This window comes from Thunnus maccoyii, chromosome 8 (genome assembly GCF_910596095.1).
Source record: "Thunnus maccoyii chromosome 8, fThuMac1.1, whole genome shotgun sequence".
Classification (NCBI taxonomy): domain Eukaryota; kingdom Metazoa; phylum Chordata; class Actinopteri; order Scombriformes; family Scombridae; genus Thunnus; species Thunnus maccoyii.
Genome location: NC_056540.1, coordinates 25595458 through 25615613, shown reverse-complemented (window position 1 = coordinate 25615613; position 20156 = coordinate 25595458). Strand labels below are relative to the sequence as shown.

Genomic DNA, 20156 nt, shown 5'->3' with positions numbered 1-20156 from the left:
GCATGAAGTACATCTGGGAAACAGAGCTTGGCCTTGGATGTGGAACACATGCTTTATGATTATATTTAAGGAAGTAATCTAGGCCACTAATATTACCTCCACCCATCCATCCATATAACCACTCATCCTTTAGACGGTTGTGAGGGGCTGGTGCCAATGTAAGCTGACATTGGGTGAGAGGCGAGGTACACCCTGGACAAGTTGACAGTATGTCACAGGGCTGACACATTGATGACACAGATAGACAACCATTCACATTCACATTCATACCTACAGGCAATTTAGTCTTTGGACTATGGGAGGAAACCAGAGCACCTGGAGAAAACCCACACAGGCACAGGGGGAACATGCCTACTCTGTACAGAAAGGTCCCAGCTGGCTAGCGGGTTTGAACCCAGAACCCTCTTGCTGTGAGGTGACAGTGCTATCACTTATTGCGATTATTACCTTAGCTTGATTATTTTTCAGAAGATTAAAATATTTGACATTTTGTGACTTTGCTATTGCTTGTTGCTATGGGCAAAAGACAGAGGAACACTGCCAATTTTAGGTGCTGTTTTAGTTATACAGCTTGGTTAACCATTGTCAAAATCATTTTATTATTATTTATTTAACAGGGACAATGCATAATACATTTATTGTACCAGATATAGCTAAAAACAACCACATCACCACAACAGTCAGTTGTGGTGATTTAAAACATTGCACTCTGAAAAGAAGCATGATAAAACATCAATATTACAATCAGAAAAAAGAGACACTAGTGCCCACCTAGGGAGTATACTGTAATCTAAACATCATTAAAAAAAAATCAGTATGACAATTTTTCCAGTCAAACAAGTAGTATTAATGCTGGCCAACATGATCAGTGTGTCTTAGTTCAGGGTCTATATTAGTATTCATCAGCCATGTTTGTACTAGATTTGAATTGTTTTAAAGTGCTACACTCCATGGTAGAAAAAATACACATCCTGGCTGCCCTGTGTAAAATTATGTTTCAGAAATTCAGGCAGAATATAGTTCTTATAACTTAAATGTGACTTGAAATCATTACAGATCAGTGGCAGCAGTTGGTACCAAAAGTATCTTTTGAAACTAAGTTAGTGGTACCCCAATACTTTTACTTGATGAGGCTTTTTATGGTAATTGCCATGTTTGTGTGCAGATGGTTCATAAAATATTTTAGTGTCTACCCCTTCTGCAGTCTGCAATGTGCATATGTAGTTTTGGGAGCTTATGTTTCTTCTTCTCCCCTACTGTCATCTGTACCATATACCACATTTTATTCCACTCGACTGCATAACTTAAAGCTGTGTCTCTTATCTTTTCTCCCTGTGATAAGATCATGTATTTAAGATTTCTGTCTCATAGGCATTCAAAGTATTGTTGAAGCTACTGCAGAACAAAGACATCCAAAATTTCTTTGACTGTATAGATTTACATTTCTGCTCCTATACAACCCATATAGCCAATTTCTGTTTTTATTTCTTCACATTACCCCTGAGTTTCCTTTTGTGGAATTGGAAATCTTTTAGAAGGCTAGGGGAGCCTATAATAACTTAAAGGTTGAAGGTTTGATACCACATATAGTCACTGTTCCTTTGAAAATTAACATTCAACTTCCGTCTGGTTTTATCTTTACCAGCACACTCCAAGACAGAAGTTGTAATCTCACTGATACACACTGATATATATTATCTACACTATGAATAATAATTACAGTAGGTACTTTATTTCTGTCGACAATCATTTTTCCTATTCAAGATTACGAGGAGCTCGAGCCTTTCTCCAGTCAGTTGTTGTCTGTTGCAGAAAGAACATACACACAGACAAACACATTTAAACTCACATTCTCATCTAGGGAAAGTTTATGTGAACTGTATATTCTTAGACTGTGGTAGGAAACTGGAGCAGCCAGAGGAAACCTATGCTAACATGGGAAGATGTTCTTTTTGTGTGGTGACAGTTCCACAATATTGGCTCTAAGGTAGAGCACAGAGATGTCTTTGAGTTTCAGAGGCTTACCCCAAAGACCCTTTGTAGGCTGTATTAAACTGTCTGACCCTCTAAAGCAAGAACTTTGATCTCTCAGCCACTCTGGGAGGTGGTGACATTTGGCTTGCTTTGACCTTTTGAAGCATTTTTTTGTCTCTGAAATGAGATTTAGGAAGGGGAAAAAAGCCTTAAGCTTGTTGATAAGACTTGGCTGTAATTTTAGCAACATATTCATTAACTTAATAACATGGGAACAATCTTCTACAATAATAATACAGTAATTACTGTATTAAACTTGTTTGATGACTTTGATAGAATCATAATGGCAGGACCACAGACGTTTATTAAAATTGAATTGATAGTGCTTGAAGTAACCTTGCAAGTAAAACAGATGTTTTGGCAGAACAAGTGAAAATAGCTTTTTGGAAATATAGTTACACGGAGTCAGATAGTGTTGACTTATTGCAATTCAGCAGATCTTGTAGCAAATGAGAAATGTGGAAATTGATTAATTTGCATCATAATACAACAAAGTATCTGCATATATTCACCCTCAAAGAAAGATTAAATTATTTTTATGATGTTTGTTATATGATAAGTCCTCTTTGTGTGGTTTCCTTCAACAAAGCTGTAGTGTCGTCACTCATCACTGACATGTCGCAGCCATTCTGCCTTTGTCCTCTTGTACTGTGTTACATAATGTTGCTGTAAAATAACTCTTGTGCACAGTGGACTTGTAACATGATGTGACCAACAGCAATATAGGCACGCCTAATAAAGTTTATGATTTTTCCAAGAGACAGCACCTCCTTGCTTGTATTCTAGAGTTGAGTGCCTAATGTACTGTACTTCTAATGACAAAAACAAATATCAATTCAGTTAGTAATTTCACTTTGCACTACCAGACTGCAATATTCTCCACATCCAATTAGTAGGAGTATTTCCTCCATTGATTACAGAAGTGAATAGGAAGATGATAATTTGATTTATCAATGAAAGGGCAATATTTAAAATGGAGTTGGTAGAGAGAGTGCCTGGTTTTTTTTTCCCAATGACTTGTCATTTGAGCTGAGTTCTTGTGGTTACCAGAAATGAATCAGCTAATGTAACCATTTCCTTTCTTTAGAAATGGCTTTACATTAAGAAGCTGCTGAGTGCTTATGAACTCAATTATCCTGAAGGGAGAAATATCATAAATACTTAGAGGAACTTTCCCACTAGTCTCCTAACATGTTATATAGGGGTGGGTAAATAAATTGATTCACTTCAGTATTGCAATTTTTAATTTTTATTTTTTTATGATTTTTTAATCACCACACTGTTTCCTTAATTGATATTTCATTATTTACACTGAGCTATAAAACATATAATAACAGCTAACAGTTAGACCAGGAGCTAGCTGGTTAGCCTGTTGGTATCGGCACATGCAGGGTGAAGAGAAATACTTTCAGTGAAAAACAATTGTTTTGCCTGTTTAAGCAAGTTTTTGCAGATGGACTAAACTGCTGAAGGCCTGCTGTTGCTGTGTTTGAAATTTTCATTATTATTTCGTCATGCTACGGATGAAAAGAGGTTGTCAGAATCCCATGCAAGCCTTCCTGCCACAACAGCTTCTCACTGACTCTCCCTGACACAATAGCTTCTCACTGATATACCATAGGACACTATTAAAAACGCCATTGTAAATCAAGCTTATCAAGCAAAGATACCAAACCTACCAGATAGTATCCACAATTTAAATAAATGATAACCAGCATAAAGCTTATTCAAAGTTCTGTATAATGCAAGGACCATAGTGAAACTATTTTGAGTTACTAAATACTGCTTTTCTTTGTTTTGTCATTTATTTAACATGTTTTACAGCTGCAGATAAGGCCATGTTGTGAGTGACGGCTTCTTTCAGCAGAAACTACAGTGCTCTAAATACCTTTTAAGTACTGGGAATGATAACAGGGAACTATCTCTCACTCAAGGCAAATGTCTTTTGAGTGTAGCAATTGGTTAACACATGCTGCAGGATTATTTGTTAATTTACAAATTTGGACATTTGCCTTCACCATGTCTTTGCTCCATTCCTAGTATTTCAGCCTTGGATCTTCAACCCCACGCCACATCCTACAAAGACATACATTGCGACATGAGAGATTCATGAGAGATTTGGAGTGATGGTTGTGAATAATATTAATGCTAGCAGAAAACTGACATAAATAACTGTAAAAACTGCAGTTCAAATTTCAAATGTTTACAGAAGAATTTTATCACATAGTTACAGGGATTAGTGAAACTCACATAGATTGGTGGGTTTTGTTAAGAAACCAGATGATATTAAAACATGACTGCCCTTACACAGAACGTATTCTCTACTGTAGGTCACAGCATTCTTGATATCTCTTAAACAGATCCACATCAACACAGCAACAGCAACAATGCCAGATACAAAATGTCCAACCAAAGCTGAAGTGAAAACTTCAATTTAAAATGATAATTTCATATTAAGTCATAGTGATTGTATCTTAATCGGTGTTATATGACTACCATACATTACCTACGTGTATGATTTCCATTAGCTTTACTCCTTTCAAAACAAACAAACCAACATCTTCATCAGAGTGAGTTGGAGAATATGACTAAAGAATGAGTGATAAGGCAGGTTAATGCTGCATGTAGCCCCCACCACATACATTCCCACATGGACATATCTGACCTGTTGTTAGGTAAGCAATTACAGACCAGTGCGTGGGTATGAGTTTGCGGTCATAATTACATGCCAAGGTTTTTTTTTCTGCCTCTCTTCATTTTATGATTTATTGCTCTACCATGGCTGTCAGAACTGGGGCTTCACTGATTGGCTCTTAAATGGGAATGTTATTAAAATGCAAGTGCAATGCCACTGAGCAGCCCAAATGGTTGAACTGTGGCTCCGGAAGGTTTCAGTAAGCAGTGTTGAGCCAGACAGCTGTTTTTGCATGGCAAAACAGGGTGTAAATGAGTAGAATAGATTGCAGATGAGGATCACTACACTGTGACATGTTGTTTCTTCACCTGAGACTGCCGCTACAAATGATTGCTCAATTTAAATCCACCATTTTGGAGAAGGTTATAAATGTATTGTAATGTGATGTTTACAGGGGCATGTCTCCTCTTGGATCAGCGTATGATCATGGACGCATTTTGCTCACAGCTGCACAGTCGCAGCTTCACACAGTGGAGTGCCCCTTGTTTTATTTGGATAAATCAGTAGTCTTCTCTAAAGCTGAGTACAAATTCTGGTTGCAAACACTGAAGCACACAAATAATATAGATCCCAGATGCCTGCTCAATCCTTCTCAAAGAAAAGCATTGGATTTTCTCTGTGCGGCACAACACTTTTAAAAACAAAAACAACAGCTCACTGGTCATGTGCAGAAAATGTGCATTATACTCATCAGTGGATAACAAAACACATTGTAATTAAAATATTCACACTACACTATCAGCAAGTTCATGCCAACTCTAGTGGGAGTACTGCATGGACCTGAAATTTCATCCTAAGCCTGACCGAGCCAATTTAATTCCAGCCTGAGCTCAAAGCCAGTATTTTAACATCAAAGCTTTCTTATCTTGCTGGAAAGTCACAACATGTTGTCACCACTACTGTTGTGTTCTGTATGTGTAAAGCAGAAGCAAGGACTGAACAATTGTGTAGCAGAGTAGTACATGTGCGAGGGAGCGAGACAAGGACAAAACTATTAGTCTGCATTTTAATCTGTGCAAAGTTTAAATAAAGTTAAAGAATTGAAAGTAAAACTTAATAGTGACATTTAATGGTTTGTAGTTAAATTTATATTTTAGGCTCTAACCTGAACCCACAGTACGCATAGTCCGAATTCGGCCCATTTTTCAGGCCTGTCAAGTCCCTTTTGGGTTTAGGATGAGTTGCAGACCCTTAGTCTGGACTACAGAATATATAGATGTGCAATGTATTGTAGTGTGCAAAGATGACATAGTGATTATTTTTTGCAGAATCTATGGGTATATTGCATTGCCATTAACTTCAACTCTTTGTGGACATCGTCATGACTAATATGACAAACTGTAAACTTGACTGATTGATTTTGTTGTCTTATGTGGAGGTCTTGCAAGAGGTGTGTTTTTACAGCTGTCCTGTCATTATCCTAATTCCATTCTAATTATCAACACTCAGAGTTCATATGCACGTGAAATTCTTGCTTAAATTACCAGTAGCAGGAATATAGAGGGCAGTTCTGCTTGCCATAGCCAAAGGGATTGTTTAACCTGGTGATTAGAGTCCTTGTATCCTGTCTGTGGTTTTAGATTTTATACAAATGTGTGAAGGTAGTGACGGTGTGAAAAGGTGCCTGGCGTGCACTCAGTCATACAAACAAGCTAATACATGTCAAGAGTACAGAAACAACAGAGCCTATCTAATTAGCTGTGTAACAGAGCAGCAGCTCAATAAATGCCTTCTGTTAGACTGGACAGCAGTTACAGCCAGAAACCTAATGGTTCATTGAGAGTGAGTGATTATAGAACCTTGAGTCTTTGACAGGTAGGAGTCATTGAGCCTTTATTGCAGAGGCATCTTACAAACACTATGCAAAGAAAAGAACCTGAGAGTTATCATAACTGACAACATTAAAAACCAGGGTATCCACTTGGGGTGGAGCTGAATCCGAATACGATATTCAGAAAAGCAGAAATAATGGGCTTTTACAAATATTTATTTTGTACAAATATTTTCTTAAAATTATTTGTTTTCAGAAAGAAAAAAAAAACGTGTCAAATAACAGCTCGCAGGTCGGGACTCGTAGCATAGTGAGGTTACATCGCTGCCGCCATCTCTCTCCTCTGCTCCGCTCTGTTGTCTGTTTCTGTGTCATGGATATATAAATAGCTGCAGGTCTGTGTGTCTGGTGGAACTGAGCCCTTTGGCTGAATGGTCAGTGCAGTTGTCCGTAGTCTGGGAGACTGGGATTCGAGACCTGGTGTGGGAACCCTCCTTCACTACAACAGTTTATTGAAGAACATATATTTTAACACTTTCATATCCTAAAACTAGAAGTGTAATAAATACAAAAACAGGATTTTTATGCCTTTTAATTGAATACAAATACAAATACATACATTGCTGCCTCAACAAATGTAGATACAAATACAAATACTGGGATCTCTGCACATCCCTAGTATCCACTCCAGCCTCCAAACATTTCATTTTTACAAGTTACGTGTGTTAGCTTGCTACATCTGCCATGTGCTATGCAGGGTTTAATTAAAAAGGGAAAAAATGTTCATGTTTGTGCCATCTCTAGACTGCCATCTCTATTACTCACTGGATGCTGAATGACAATGCTGAAAGAATCAATGTCCTGAAATCACTGCCTTCTCAGTGAACATACCAAAGACTTTTAAAAGAATAGGACATTTACATGACTTAAGATGTTTCATAAAATCATTTATATTCTTTATGTTGGATCTTCAGACGTTATTCCTGGAAGCCCTCACTCTCATCCACTACCCTTTCATCCTCCCATTTTCTACTTAGATTTGTATCTCACGGCTAACAGACGCTGAAAACACATTAGGGACTAAAGTCTGTGATTACCAACGGCTCCTTAGTCATCAAGCTCCAGCCTTCACTGCTTTGTATGCTGTGGCATGTGTTACCACCCTCTATGTGGAACCCATGAGGTGACTTTTATGGTAATTGGTTTTATGGTTAACCAAGCCTTGCAGTAGAGTTTGAAGAGGTTTTCTGGTTCCCAGGGTTTACACTAGGCATGGGGAATGTGACATCCTGGTTTCAGCTCTGCTCCTGACTTTAATGGAAGGGCAGTTCTCTTCTTAAAATTTACAACAAAGTCCACCAACACTTGGACTAAATCAAGAGAAGCTGGCACTGGCTGCGGGGTGTCATTGTACCTTTGTTGCAGTAGATTGGGACGGGGGTTAGCAGGACCATAGTAAATGGAAGAATTTGACATCTTGACAGTTACTTTAGTATCAAAGAAAATTGAGTCAACTTTTTTTGAATTTGTTATATTCTCACAGTAGAATACCATGATATATATTCATTTTTGGAATAAATACTTTTTTTTCAATTTGGATGACATTTCTAACCCCAGTATAAAATATAAATAAGGAGGTGAGCTAAGGAAAGACATGCATACATTTAAAATATAATGAGAAATAATAGTCCCCAAAGAACTATTAATCATTTGATATAATTATATATATTCTAGAAATATAGACATTTACAGATATAAATGTTTCTTACTCACAGCTGTGCATCAGACTGCCTGTGCATGACTGCTATGAAGGAAGAACTGATGAGAAACATGTCTCACTATATGAGCCAATACTAAAATGATCACTTCATGAAAGTGTTAATCAGGTAGGAAGAGTAGGCAAGATACTGTGCAGGGGAGGCAGCGTGGCAGAGGTGACAGAAGGCTTCCTGTCTCTGACAAGGCCTTTCCATAATCTCTTGGCAGTGACCGGGCAGCTTGGCTGTGGGCATAGTATAGCTCCAGGCTACTTCTCTCTACTCTTGCAGTTTTGCATTCCATAAATAACAAGGGGCAGACAGAGGCAAAGACAATGAGCAAGTGAGGACAATGTGGCAAGGAGGCTGAGAGCTTGAATAAGAAACAGACAGTTGGTTGTCCTGAAGACAAAAAGAGCCAAACGGTGATTTGTTGTTCAGAACAGAGGCAGATTGGGGATGAATAGTAGCATGACATTGGGAGAACAAAAAAGGAAAACACTGCAGAGGAGAGATAAGGCTCCCTGTATAAAGGTATGGGGAAAAAGACAAGATGCTCTTTCTCACCCTGAAAAAGGGTTTAAGCAAATTTACTTGCATAATTCTCGCCTATTTATGTGGTTACTGTGCAGGGAATGACTAAAAATACTGAAAAGAAGCAACGATTCCAAGAAGTAAACAGTACTCCTAATTAGACTGTAGGAATCATTAATCCGTAAGTCAAAGACTGACAATATAGTACAGGATAGACGTCGAATAATGTTTATGTATACAGTAAGGACACTTCCAATCATAATACAGCATCTCTCAAGTAAGGATGGGAATTGAGAACCGGTTCCCAATTGACCGATCCATTGGAATCTTATGCATCCAAGCATATTAGTTCCTTTTATTGATGCCGGTATGTTTTTCTGGCAGCTGTGCACTGCAAAACAATGACGTCAAATTCATGCATCTACACAGTTGGAAACTTGCAACAAGAGGGAATCATGGTGGTAGGACCAAGACAGCAAATAAAACACACCCAGAATAACCAAGAAGACCCAGTATTGACGCAGTACTGTGACCAGGCTGGGCTGCAGGGAGAGTTGCTGTTCTGTCAGTCTGCTGCTGGACCTAACGGAGCTAACTAACGGACTGTGGACCATCAGCTGTTACCAAACAGGGGTAACGGGCTAGCAGTGCAGTACAGTAATACTGAGGGAACTTGGGGGTGATCTCCAAGCAATCCCCTCTCTGAGTAGAATCACTTGTTCCAGCCTGCTGTGGCATATATGCCTTTTTTCAACTCTGTTTCTACACTGTGTTCAGACAGTAGTGTTATAAAAATGCTACTGTCTGATAAAACAGTAAATGAAACAGTAGCGTTGATGCTGAAAACGTGTGGGGAAGCTTTTGTTGAACTTACAGCACCATGACGAGTGTAGTTGTTATCAACTCAAGTAACGTTATCTTCACTTCACCTGGTTCACTGTCTCTCCTCTGCTCCGCTGTGTCTGTTATAGTGTGTGTGTGTGTTGGGGGGACTGGGAGCAGCTGAGATGGTCACTTAAATGACAATAGCTAGTCCACTTTAAAGGTCAGTCCACCTTAAGTGAGCCTGGTCTGGTTAGGCTGACCCATTGTAACTAACTTTGGGGCTAACGATCTTCACTTTAATCAGCAGGTGGCAAGCAAGACACAGGAACTTGGCTTGGGTCTTGAGGAGTTGTAGCATTTTTTCACTTACAACTGAACATACACTGCACTGCTACTGCTAACTTATAACTTTCTGCACCGGTTGCCAGCCTCACTGTCACACACATGCGCTCTCTCTCTCTCTCTCTCTCTCTCTCGCTAGAGTAACTAGCGCAACTGTAAATGACAGCAAAACGCAGTATAGACTCTCACACTGAGCTGAAATGAAACAAGTGCACATAAATTAGGTAAATAACATAAATAAACATATTTTGTTTCTTTCAGAGGGGGTGGGCTGCCCCTCCAAGGCAATGGAAGGGGAAACACTGTATATGTAAATGGGATACTGTCCCACCAGGGTAAAGTATGTTTACCTAAGTTGCACTCAGTGCTGTAGGCCAATGAAGTGTTCTAATTTTTAGCATCTTATATATTCTGTTGACATTTAAATTATAAATGAGTATGCTTGTAAAACCAAAAAACAAACTAATCTAGCAGTTAAATGAGAGAAAAATAGATGTGCACAGTATAAATGAGCAATATAGACAAATGTCGTCTGTCCCTGTAGCTGTACTTATGGCAGAATTTGTATACAGTGTTCATATAGATCCATGGAGCTCTTAGAGGTGGATGTTCACACATCATCAGACACTTTACATGCTAGCTTTCCTCCACATCAAGAGCCAAATCTTTGAATCAACCAAGGTCACTATTTTCATTATTTAAATAATGGCCACTCTGATCTATAAGAGGGGATAGTACCACAGGGAACCATAAGAGGAGGGGAGACTGCAGGTGTGTGGTGGAACGGGCCCTTAAAGATGACATGTTTTATTCATTCTTTATGTACACAGGGAGCATTAAGAGCATGCATACATGGCAGTGCTACCTCTACACAGCCAACACAAGGACATCACTAGATTTGTTTGGGTCAGTGAACAAATTGGGGTTGTGTATGATCGCTAAAGCAGGTACACCATGCACATGTGACACAGTGTGCTGAGCTTTACAAAAAATGACATATAGCAATGGCACTGGACTAATAAAACACAGAGGTATTTGTAGCAGTTTCCAATGCTACAAATACCAGTCACAATTTATAATGAGCATGCCAGGTGTCCCTTTTCCTTAATAGAAATAGTTTTGTGACATATAATGTACATATAGATTATCTGTTATAAAAAGGGGTTACAACAAAGCAAATTTCATGTCATCGATGCAAGAATAGATCTGATTTAGGTTACTGGTTTGTCATTTTCAACAACCTTGCTTCTCAGTAATTGGAGGAAATATTAAGACTCTACTCTGTTATGCAGTGACATTTAAAATGTCGCTTGTAAGGTTGGGAAGGAATATCATGGCACACAAGGTACAGCGTGTGATGATACTAAATTTGGAAAGTACTGCATCTGGCAGTAATTGGCTGCAGGTTGATCATACATACATATTTTACCAAACCCTCAATTTGTTGAAAAGTTTGATGTTAAAATACTTGAAGAAACATTAATGTTGCACAGGACCATTATGTACTGGAGTTTACCGCTATAATCCTCAGTGGCCAGGGACTTGCTATGACATTGACAGGCATCTGGTTACTAGTTTACAATGTATTTTAAGTCAATTATAAGGTCACATTTTCACAACTGATTTGATCCATCTTAAACAAGTATCATACAAAACCACCTAGTGAACAGATAAAATAGTATGATGCATAACTCCTTGTCATTTGCTCTGTGGCTTGTCATTGTCTTGTTAATTTCTACATTTAAAAATAAGCATGGCATATTAGTAAGTTTTGAGGAATATATTTATGAATAAAGCAAGCTTGTTCAGCAGCATTAGACAAAGAGGGAGGAGAAGGATCTGTGCCCTTCTAACTTTAAAAGCACAGTGCTCTCATAATCCATGCTCTATCACTCATTAAAATCCTAATGACTCTCTGGACACATCCTTTGGATTAGATCCAACAGAAAAAAATCTGTATTGTGTGCTTTTTTTTAATTATTATTCCTGAGGGTACAGTTATTGATGCTGTTGATAAGCAATCCATATATAAACTATCCATAATGGCTCATAACTTAAGTTTGACTCACACAATAAGAGTTCTCATATTGGGGCCATACTACAGTTCATATTTCATATGTACAGGATGGTAATGAATCTGGACACACTGGTTTACCCAGCCACGCCCCATGGATTACATATAAATAACCTGTGCCAGTGTGACATTATGGATTGCTTGATCTACGTGTTGTGACTTACATGTGTGTGGGTTGCATCATTGAATGCATTATTATGTGTAGATTAGAAGTCAGTCTTTGGGCACCGTCCCTGGGTTGCTGATCCCTTTATTCTGTGATCTCTTGCCTTCCAATAACGGTGCTTCCGTCTCTCCCTAGCAGCCATTTTCTGGTGATCTGCTGATTAAAATGGGCTATCTTGGGATTCGCTCTGCTGCTACAGCACATAGCATCCTCCATTTCCTACATGAACAACTGGAGACAAACAAAACCGAACGTTTCCCTTCAAAGAACAGGGACAGCGTCTGTTTGAACCCCTTGGGTCAAAGGGAGGATCTGTTGGCTCAACTGAAATTGGTTTGTCCTTGAATCAGGATTGCCATAAAGGTAGGGGACTTTACAGTGACTGCAGCTTCCCTCACGAAGAGGTGGGTGTAATTTACATCCATAATTCAGCATTTTAACCCAGTCAGCTGTGCTGTGGTCACTTTTTTTCTTGAGGGAGGATAGGAGGTTGAGCAGCTGAGGTTTAATTGTGCCCAGTCAGTGCCCTGGCCCAGTACATGCTGTACAATCAGGATTAGAGGCAGACTGATAAGTTGTTCATGTTTTAGATCCAGTCATTTTGGCAGGCCCTTGTCAAACCAAGGCAGTCACGCTGTGGATGCAATTCAGTAGGATGAATTCTTAGGTGTTCTGTACTTGTCCCACTGGTGTTTCACTTGACTTGCAGCTACCACACAGACTTTATGGCAGGGAACCTCTTTTGCTGCATATGTGGTAACCACATGGTCATCTCAGTCCACATTTTAGAGACTCTAATACTTGAATCTAACAGCCTGTCCCTCCTTCAGTGAGTAAGTGCTGGGATTGACATGACTTTCTGCACTTACGGCTTGATTCTCTACAATCTGATTTTTCTCCCTTCTGTAGCTTGGCATCTTGTGGGCTGCCCTGAGCATCTATTTGATCTTGTACGTGTGGCATTTACATCTGTGGAAGCCTTCTCCTGTTCCTTTTGGAGTCGACTCTGCATCTGACATCAACAGTCCTTGTGCCACTCAGGGGCAGCCTTTGTGTCTTGTGGCACCTTCTCCTTCATACTGAACATTTGTACTTTGATTAGTTTGTAGACTCTGACCATTCCACAATGAAATTTAATAAGACATGTGCAAATGCAATGTAGAATGCAGTGCTTTCCCTTATTAAGGCATTAAGAGCATTTATTATCCAATCAGCAGCAAACAACCTTCTCTGAGGCACTGTATAACACCCTGTGCACTTGCGTGGGATTAAAAAATGGAGGCAAATTTTATGAATTCTGGCAGAAACATGACTGCAGTTGTAAATTCTGTCAGAAATAAGCAGAGATGTTCTTAATTAGAAGAAAAGGGTGAAAAAGGGAAACCAGTAGTCACTTGCTGCCACAAACATACGAGAATCTGGTGTTTTTCTCTGTACAGAGTTTTTGAAGATGTTACTTCATGGCAGTAGTGGGAAAGAAAGACTCACAGCAGTGCTCACATACTTCAATATATTCCACATTATCAGCGATAGGTATAGTGGCTTCTTCAGCATTATTGCCAGACTGTGTTTGCAACCTCAAATACAGTATGTGCATGCATATTCAAAGTGTGATTTCTTATTTGCAGTTTCTCAACCACTGTCTAACTCACAGCCTAGTTTACATAAGCACCCACTGTATTGCCACTCACTCAAGCAAAATGTATGTAAACTACTGAAAAGAGCAATAAAATTATGTCCTTATGTTCAACTTCTCTAAATAAATGTAATGAGAAGGTGTGAGCAAAACATGTAGGTGTTTATTATTTGTGTCTGCCCTCTACTATTAGCAGACACAGAGGTATAATTTTAGTCAAAGATGTTTTCATCATAATTTCTTTTTATGGAAAGTACTTTTGACTGGCATTGTGTAGAGGAATTTTCCTGCCCAATCTAAAAGCCATTTCATTCTGACCAGAGCAATACCAAAAACCTCGATGGGAAACAGAGCCAAGGAAATTGACTGTTCACTGTTATGTTTTCACAAAGCTAAACTAGATGGCTAAACTGTATGTACTGTAGAAATGCTTTTTGGAATTATATTTTAAATGCAAAGATGACTATGATGTTATAGCTTTAATTTGAGATTTTCTCACCACACCTTTTTCTATACATAATCCCCCATTTGTAGTGGACCAAACATCCTTTGCATTCATTCAAAATTATTCACAAATGCTTGATATCTTCCCTGATGGCGTTCTACCAGTCTGCTCTGTACTGCAGACATTTTCACTTCTTGCCTGTTTCGGGGGCTTTTTTCTTTCAGGCTGGTCTTCAACAAGTGAAATGCATGCAGCTGGATTACAGCCACCTGATTGACTCAGCAAGTCAAGAACATTGCATCTTTTCGTTGCTTTGGCAGTATGTTATAGCAGTATGGGATCATTGTCCTGTTGCATGATAGGACTTTGACCAATGCAAAGTCTACATGATGTCTTTCATCATGTGTTTGTGCATCTCATGATAGATTATGCAGCTGAGGTCTTAAGTAATGTTCTCTAAACTTCCTATACACCTTACAAAAAGGAGCATATACCCAGGATGTACTTTGTCTGTTAAGGTAGAAAATTGCTTTATAAGTGCAGTCCATTTACTAATATGAGGTATGTCTTCTCCATGATTTCCCTCTATAGATTCTTGTTCAAAAGCCAGCACAGCTTTGGTGATCAGTCCTATCTGCAGATATACTGGAAACACTCGGCAGTTAATATGAGCAATGCACAGTATTATGTAAGACAAAATGACACTTCTATGGTAAGTTAAATTAAGAACTTAGAGTCATGAGCAATTACTATGTAAAATAGTGCTTCCTTTATTCTAAGAATGTACACAGTTAAACTCTTAAATCTTAAATTATTTGATTTATTTACAGTATAGTATGCCTATTGAAAAATTTTAGGGATAAATATGAGTGGAGACAAAAATTTGGGTTAAAAATGCAAAATAAAAAAAAATATATTACATGCAGTGTTACTCACAGAAATGCTGTACCTAGGTGAAGCATCTAGTACATCATCCAACATTGTGAATGACCCAAAGCTTGAAAAATATTAACATTATATTTTTTGGCCGTATTGCCCAGCCCTAATTTTAAATTATATATGATTTACTCTGTGTTTGCTTGCTAGCAGTCTTCTTCTCCACTGCCTTTGTTGGTGTGTTACTACATTTCTTTTCACATTACAGCCATCGACTGTTAATCACCAAAATACTGTGATACCAGCAGCAAGAATGTGTAGCGCTTTACCTACATGCCTGGATGCATTCATGTTGGTTCTTTTGCATGTGCATGATACGAACAAAACAGGGACTTGCTCATGAAAACATTGCTCCCTAGCACTACTAGTGGTCAGAAACTCCATTATTGTTAACATAAGAGATCTTGGCTCCTGGAGACTCCAATTTAATAATATTAAGGCTCTAACTGTCAGGGTGGTAATATTCTATTAATATAGTAATATTTGTTTGTGGTAACAAACAAATGAATGGGGGACAAGGCAATCCCATAACCTGTGGTCTTCACCAGAGGTAACAATTAATATAAAAAACATATACAGTATGTGGTGCAGCCATTTATTAATGATGATTTAAGATATATTGTCTCTTTTTCCATACTGTGTGAAAATGAACCTTATTCATACTTTGTTCGATAAATGGCCTTAAACATCTCAATTAATTTACACTACCTTCGAAAGTTTGGACTATTCCACTGTTTTTTTCACAAGTAATAAACATAGTTGATATGTGTGATGCATTTCTCGGGACATTATGGTTTTAATCTGAAATAAAGTCCAACAAATCTCATTAAAATGAAAGATCTTCACAAAAGCAAATGGGAAATATAATCATTTACAATGTGCTTGTCACAGCATATGATGATTCTGATTAGACTTTACGCTCTGATGGCTGTGCAGATCTGTTGTGTATTAATATTGCAACGGCAGTATTGTCATTTCAACACAGCTTTCTCTCAGACATTAACTTGGCTAATATATTGGCTGAATGATCATCTCCTGCAGTACATCCAGTATATGGACTATAAGAAATAGATTTTAAATGCAAACACTGCAATTTTCCCACTTTTTGCTTCAGTTGGTAGCACATCAGTATGAGGAAGGAATCATCGATATAACCACTGAAGTAGAAGCCAAACTTCCCCTCTTCAGCTCAAACTCGTAAATTGTGGCGATGCTATTGTTGCTATCATTTGGGTTTTGATTCAGGAAAACAGAAATAACTGTTTAACATTGTAAGTTTGCATTTATTCCAAATCTAAGCAAATTATTTGTCATGAGCAATTATTTTCCCCTATTTTTCCCCAACAAAGTTACTATATATACTGTATGTGTGGGTAATGCCAAATGTTTTTCCTTAAAGTTTCATTGATTACATGCAGCTATGGAGAACTCCCACATATACTATGAAGCTACAAGATTTATTTTGGGATTTGCTTGAATTTAATACTATAAGAAGATACATAAACAGCACCTTTTTAACTACACATTGAAGAGACACATTTGTATTTGTACTCCTGATTTCCTCAGATGAAATACGAACCCAGACCTGAGTGAAATGCCTCTAAATCACCCTTGACATACTCTGTGTGCTGGGTTGTACCGGATAGGTCTTAACTGGATATAACCGTTCCTTTGGCAGTGTGCAAATCTCTCCAACAGTATCTTCCTCTGCTGTGGCATTTAAAAACCGTGACTGAATCTCGTGTTCTCTTTGTGTTCTAAAGCCTTTGTACTGTGGCCTACATACTGATTCTTGAGATTTAAAGCCTCCCAAAAGTATGCTGCAAAGGTCCCAATGGGAAGTGTGACACTGTTTACAAGACTGCTCCAGATATTTTATTGAACAACTATTATCTCAATCAGGGTTGTCATTCCGTTTAAACAAATTGAAAATAACTTTTTTCAGTGCAAGATGCTTCAGAAATTATGAGGCCAGCCATGATTGCATACTGTTTTAATGTGAATTTCAGCTATAAAAAATTCAGTTATTTGTTTGATCTTGGGCAGTTAAGCCTAGATTTCTGAACATGAATAAGTTGTTGCCAAAGTTTGCAACACAAAAATCCTGACATGAAGACACATAGCTTGAAGCTACTTGATTGATAATTAATGGAGGACCAACTTGTACCCAGTTGTTTTTTCTTTCTTTTTTTACAGTTTTATTTTAATAAAACTGGAAATAAATGATCTGCATGTAAAAAATAAATTGTTTCACAAATCACTCAGCATGCATTATTGATAGACTTCCTTCAGTATGTTTTGGTTCTCTTGTTTGTAGGTTTGTTTTGCTGAACTGAATTATTTAAGGAGAGAAATATAAAACATGGATTCCATTTTAGGTTGGACATCCACCCAAAGTTTTCTACCTCGAGGTACATACGGTAGTTTCATTATTTTAGCTCCCTGATGTTCAGAATTAAACTATCAGTAGTTCTCTTTGAAATTAGTGTTAACTATATCTCCATCTCTTCATTGTCTTGGTAAACTGAGGCTGAGACAAACTGGGCCTTTGATGTCTCTGCCTGCGAGGCTCCGGCATTGTAATGAAACTGTATTGCATTGTCTCAGCACCAAATGTTTGGCATGACGAACACAATACTAATTCTAACTGAGGCTTGCCTGCTTCCGTTGGTTTCAAAGCTGTTGGTGCTTTTTGTATCTCAAGAGAATTGCAGACGCTCCCTCACAGAGCCAAACAGCTTTCAGGCCCATCAATTATTTAGCGCCTGTTGCCTTCAGGGAACTCCTGAGAAATTATGATAATGAATGCAATCAGGAGACAGGATATATATTTATTTATGAATCTATATTTTCGATGTAGTTTTAATATTTCTTGATCAGGAGTTGGAAGGCAAAAAATTGATTGAAATTATGTGACAAAATCAGAATATTCTGCACAACTCCCTATGCATATCGACATAAACAATGCACAATCACAAAAAGCACTTTGGTATTTAGGGGAGGCCTTTGAAAGGATTACAAAAGGCACTCTGTTTATTGTGGGGAAATACCCATGTGATGTTGAAATGTTTCCCCTATTCTCCATGTCTGCACGGAGTCCTTTATTATGAATAAGCATGAATGTTTTAAGACTGATAACTAGTTCCACATGCAACCAAACAAGAACATTGTTTTTGTCTCTCATTGAAATTTTATAAGAGGACTAAAGGATGCGTCTTTAATGGACTATATGGATTATGCTGGAACACTAACTAACCTTTTAGAGTACAGTTTAGGACATTCCTTCCGGAGTATGACTGCAATGTACAACATGGAAATCTAACTTGTGTTTACAACATAATAAAGGAAAGGATCTAAAATGGCATCATTGAAAAAGTTACATGGAGGATCACACCTTTTGTAGTCTTGCTAAAGGCATTGGAAGATGACAGCACAATGTGTGACATGTGAGCCTCATACCCCAACAGGTTTTAGATCAAATGGAGAGTTAAAATTCACTCATAATGTGTCTATGGGGAAAGATGTTGAAATTGTTTTGGATGCACACATATAAACACTTTACTCTTTTGATGAACATCCTTCCAAAGCCTTTTAAGGCACAATCTGTGCTTACCATCAGGTTTTAGTATGGGGGGCTCAGTTTGAAATCCTACCTTCCCAGGGGTTTGCAAAATCATGTACAATGTGCAACAAAATAATATAATGCAAAACTGTTTTTTCTTTCTGCAACATGTTTCCCATAATGGGATGCCTACATGTAAAGTAGCTCCTTTTACATTTTAAGCATTCCTTTTCATTTCCTCTTTTTCCTGTCTCCCTTCTATAAAGCACTTCTATTTTGAAAAAATGTTATGTGCTGTACTTACTAACTAACTGTATTCTAGTAAAGACATAAGACCTGCTTTAATTAAACAATTAAAAAAGATATAAATAAAAAAAATTACTACAATGTCACACTAACAAAAATGGGAAAAAGCTCTTCCCATTAACTGGTATGTATCAAATTACACAGGAACTAACAGGGGACAGTCAAAAAATCTAGAAGCATTAGACGAACTAGCAGATTTCATGAGGCATGACAGCCTGCCATCACTGAGCCAAAATATCTAATGCTGTAGTAAGGGCAAAGGTGAGGATCTCAAAATGACCAGAGACCAATGTAATGACATGCAAGAGAGGTTGGAGAGAGTGTGTGTGCGTAGTTGTACAGGCACATATAACCAAGTGTGAGCCCAGTGGAAATTTAGCAGTTCTCAGCAGGTTGTCTTCAGGGAAGAGCCAGCGTGTGTGTGTGTGTGTGTGTGTGTGTGTGTGTGTGTGTGTGTGTGTGTGTGTGTGTGTGTGTGTGTGTGTGTGTGTGTGTGTGTGTGTGTGTGTGTGTGTGTGTGTGTGTGTTTGGCAGTGTTTCATTTCATAGTGAGAGTTCTGCTGACCTTGGCAAGATTTCATCCCAGTAGTGTCTCATCCCTCTGCTCTCCTTCTCTTCCTCCTCGTCCTCTCACCCTTACACCTCCCAAATCTCTTTCCAGGACAGTGCTATTCTTCTCCTTTGTGAAAAAGATACAGAGAAAAAGGCACCAGCATCTGTATCTTTCACCTGCATAATTTGGCACAAAGCTGTGATAGAAACAGACAGGATACTAGTTAGATTTTTAGAATGTGAAGACTACAGCCAATAGTAAGCCTAGATACGATCATTAAGATGGCTCTGTGTTAAAAACTCCTGTGGCTGTTTGACTTTTCTTGTCATCTTCATTTCTGCTGGCTTATGCCTTTTAGGGTAAACCATGCCAGAGATCTCATTATTTCTAAACAATGCTGTCAGAAAGGCAGGGATGCAGTGAATGCCAGATTGAGGTTTTTCTGTCTTATTTTTCTCTCCACTTCAAACACAGTCTCATCAAATATGATAGACACATTATAGTTAAAAATATAAAAGTT

General features: G+C 38.2%; 1 long non-coding RNA gene across 1 annotated transcript in view; it reads left to right on the top strand.

The window, feature by feature from the left end:
- The window catches only part of LOC121901287, a 79585-nt gene that overhangs the window by 20239 nt on the left and 39190 nt on the right, over nt 1-20156 (top strand). The gene's annotated exons all lie outside the window — the stretch shown is intronic.